Source organism: Macaca mulatta, chromosome X (assembly GCF_049350105.2).
Source record: "Macaca mulatta isolate MMU2019108-1 chromosome X, T2T-MMU8v2.0, whole genome shotgun sequence".
Classification (NCBI taxonomy): domain Eukaryota; kingdom Metazoa; phylum Chordata; class Mammalia; order Primates; family Cercopithecidae; genus Macaca; species Macaca mulatta.
The window spans coordinates 109383494-109387768 of record NC_133426.1 but is presented as its reverse complement, the minus strand read 5'-3'; the positions used below and the strand labels follow the sequence as shown (position 1 = coordinate 109387768).

General features: G+C 37.2%; 1 non-coding gene across 1 annotated transcript; it reads left to right on the top strand.

Annotated features, from left to right (window-relative positions):
• The first annotated feature begins 2126 nt into the window (after window positions 1-2126).
• Window positions 2127-2233, top strand: LOC114675152 (U6 spliceosomal RNA). The gene has a single exon (XR_003726249.1). It is a non-coding gene; the product is annotated as a U6 spliceosomal RNA (small nuclear RNA).
• The last annotated feature ends 2042 nt before the right edge of the window (window positions 2234-4275 follow it).

Sequence of the window (4275 nt, the reverse complement as noted above, 5' to 3'; positions counted from 1 at the left end):
GAGGATGGGGTCATGAAAAACCCTGATTATTAGCTGGTAGGTCAGAAGCACTTGTAAAACAATCTGGAGCTTTCAACTGGCATTAGAAGTGGGGGGCCATCTTGTGGGACTGAGCCCTTAACCTGTAGGATTTGACTCTAATTCCAGGTAGAGAGTGTCATAATTGAATTGAATTATAAGACACTCTGTTGGTGTCTGTTGCAGAAAAGTTTGGTGTTTAGGGAAAAAAGCCACACATTTTGGCCACAAAAGTGTTCTGTGTTGTGTTGAGTGGAGCATGTGAGAGAAGGAAGAACATCTTGTTTTTTTTTTTTCCTACCAAATATACTAATAAACAGCATAATATTGATAGGTAACAATAATGTATTATATGCCTAAACTTTGCTAAGACAGTAGATATGTTAAGTGTTCTTAACACACACACACACACACACACACACACACAATGATAATAAAGGGGATGGGAGGACTCTTTGGAAAGTGATGGATATATTTATGCCCTTATCATTAACATTAAATGTACAGAGCTTTTTTATATGTGAATCATATATCAATTAAATAGTTTTAAAATGAAATAAAATGTGGGGACATTACTAGCGACCTTACAGAAATATGAAGTAGTATAAAACATATGATGGACAATTGTCTACCGCATATTAGATAACCTAGATAAAATGGACAACTTCCTAGAAACACAAAAACTGCCCAAATGACTCAAGAAGTACAAAATCTGATGAGATATAGGTAAAGAGAATGAATCAGTAACCAAAATCCTCCTAGCAAAGAAAAGTCCAGGATCAAATGGCTTTGGTAGTGAATTGTACCAAACATTTAAAAGTAATTAACACAAAGCCGGGTGCAGTGGCTCACGCCTGTAATCCCAACACTTTGGGAGGCTGAGGTGAGCGGGATCACCTGAGGTCAGGAGTTCGAGATCAGCCCGGCCAACATGGTGAAACCCCATCTCTACTAAAGATACAAAAATTGCCAGGCATGGTGGTGCATGCCTGTAATCCCGGCTACTTGGGAGGCTGAGGCAGGAGAATAGCTTGAACCCGGGAGGCAGAGGTTGCAATGAGCTGAGATTGCGCCACTGCACTCCAGCCTGGGTGACAGAGCGAGACTCTGTCTCAAAATAAATAAATAAATAAATAAATAAATAAATAAATAACACAAATACATCTTGAAGTATTCCAAAAATGAGAAGATGATGCGACATTTCCTAACTCATTCTATGAAGACATCCTTAAACTGATATCACAGCCAGACAAAAATATCACAAGAAAACTATAGATCAACATCACTTATGAATATAGATGTAAAAATTCTCAAAAATATCAACAACTATCAAACTGAATCTAACAGCATATTAAAATATTATACTCCATGACCAAGTGGAATTTATTCCAGGAATACATATTTAGTTCATTATATGAAAATCAACATAATACATCACATTAAGAGAATGAAGGAAAAACATCACGTTCTTACAAATTGATACAGAAAAGGCCTTTGACAAATTCCAATTCCCTACCATGATAAAAACACTCACCAAACCAAGAATAAAGGAGAACTTCCTTCACATGATAAAAGGCATTTACAAAAAATTTATAGCTAGCATCATACTTAAGGATGAAAGACTTTCTCCTATAATCAAAAACAAGACAAGGATGCCTACTTTTACTGCATCAATTCAACATGGTACTGGAAGTCTAGCCAGATAATTAGGCAAGCCAAAAGAATAAAGGCATATAAATTGGAAAGGAAAAAGTGAAACTCTCTCTCATCATTAATGACACGATGCTAGACATAGAAAATCCCAAGATCCACAAGAAACTTACTAGAACTAATAAACCAGTTCAACCACCTGTGGCAAACTGCTTATTACCATTCCACAAAGACATAAGAAGCTTGCATCATAATGTCAATGTGCTCGCTGCTACTTTCATTAAAAAAACCTGCTATGAAAACAATATGTAATTTGTTGTCAATTTAAATAAATTCTGGCATAGATTCCTTTTCTTTTAACTTCAGATTAGCACTTTGAGTAGCATCATTCAGGATTGATCATATGCTCCAACTTTATAACTAAATTTTACACATTTAAATTAATATGAAAAATGATTGTGCTCACTTTGGCAGCACATATACTAAAATTGGAACGATATAGAGAAGATTAGCATGGCCCCTGTGGAAAGATAACATACAAATTCATGAAGCATTCTGTATTTTTAATTAAAAGACACAGAATGTCAAGGTGGATAAACAGTCAAGACCCATCTCACATGCAAAGACACACATAGGCTCATGAAAGCAGAAAGAAGGCAGGGTTGCAATCCTAGCTTCTGACAAAACAGACTTTAAACCAACAAAGATCAAAAAAGACAAAGAAGGCATTACACAATAGTAAAAGGTTCAATTCAACAAGGAGAGCTAACTGTCCTAAATATATATGCACTGAATACAGGAGCACCCAGATTCATAAAAAGAAGTTCTTAGAGATCTACAAAGAGACTTAGACCCCCACACAATAACAGTAGAAGACTGTAACACCCCACTATCAATATTAGACAGATTGTCAAGACAGAAAACTAACAAGGATATTCAGGACTTGAACTCAGCTCTGGACCAAATGGACCTGACACATATCTACAGAGCACTCCATGCAAAAACAACAGAATATACATTTTTCTTGGTACCACGTAGCACTTACTCTAAAATCGATCACGTAATTGGAAGTAAAACACTCCCCAACAAATTGCAAAAGAACTGAAATCATAACAGTCTCTCAGACCACAGTACAATCAAATTAGAACTCAAGATTAAGAAACTCACTCAAAACCACACAACTACATGGAAGCTGAACAACCTACTCCTGAATGACTCCTGGGTAAATAACGAAATTAAGGCAGAAATCAAGAAGTTCTTTGAAACTAATGAGAGCAAAAAGGCAAAGTACCAGAATCTCTGGGACGCAGCAAAAGCAGCGTTAAAAGGGAAATTTATAGCACTAAATGTGCACATCGAAGAGCTACAAATATCTCAAATTAACACCCTAACAACACAACTAAAAGAACTAGAGAACCAAGAGCAAAAAAAACCCCAGAGCTGGCAGAAGACAAGAAATAACCAAGATCAGAGTTGAACTGAAGGAGATACAGACATGAAAAACCCTTCAAAAAGTCCATGAATCCAGGAGCTGGTTTTCTGAAAATAATAATAATAATAATAATAATAATAATAATAACAACAACAAAATACATAGACCACTAACTAGACTAATAAAGAAGAAAATACAGAATAATCAAATAGACACAATAAAAAATGATAGAGAATATCACCAATGACCCCACAGAAATACAAAAAACTACCAGAGGATACTATAAACACCTCGATCCAAATGAACTAGAAAATCTAGAAGAAATGGATAAATTCCTGGACACATAGACCCTCAAGACTGAAACAGGAAGAAGTTGAATCCCTGAATAGACCAATAACAAGTTCTGAAATTGAGGCAGGAATAAATAGCCTACCAACCAAAAAAAGCCCAGGACTCGACAAATTTACAACTGAATTCACCCAGAGGTACAAAGAGGAGCTGGGACCACTTCTTCTGAAACTATTCCAAACAATTGAAAAGAAGGGACTCCTCCCTAACCCACTTTATGAGGCCAGCATCATCCTGATACCCAAAACCTGGCAGAGATACAACAAAAACAAAAAAACTTCAGGCCAATATCCCTGATGAACATCGATGCAAAAATCCTCAGTAAAATACTGGCAAACAGAATCTAGCAGCACATCAAAAAGCTTATCCACCACGATCAAGTTGGCTTCATCCCTGGGATGCAAGTCTGGTTCAGCATATGAAATCAAATTAACGTATTTTATCACATAAACAGAACCAATGACAAAAACCACAAGATTATCTCAATAGATGCAGAAAAGGCCTCCGATAAAATTCAACATCCCTTCGAGTTAAAAACTCTCAACAGACTAGATATTGAAGGAATATACCTCAAAATAATAAGAGCCACTTACGGCCGGGCGTGGTTGCTCACAACTGTAATCCCAGCACTTTGGAAGGCTGAGGCAGGTGGATCACCGGAGGTCAGGAGTTCGAAACCAGCCTGGCCAACATGGCAAAATTCCATCACTACTAAAAATACAAAAATTGGCCTGGCATGGTGGCAGGTGCCTGTAGTCCCAGCTACTTGGGAGGCTGAGGGAAGAGAATCGCTTGAACCTTGCAGGCAGAGGTTGCAGAGAGCCAAG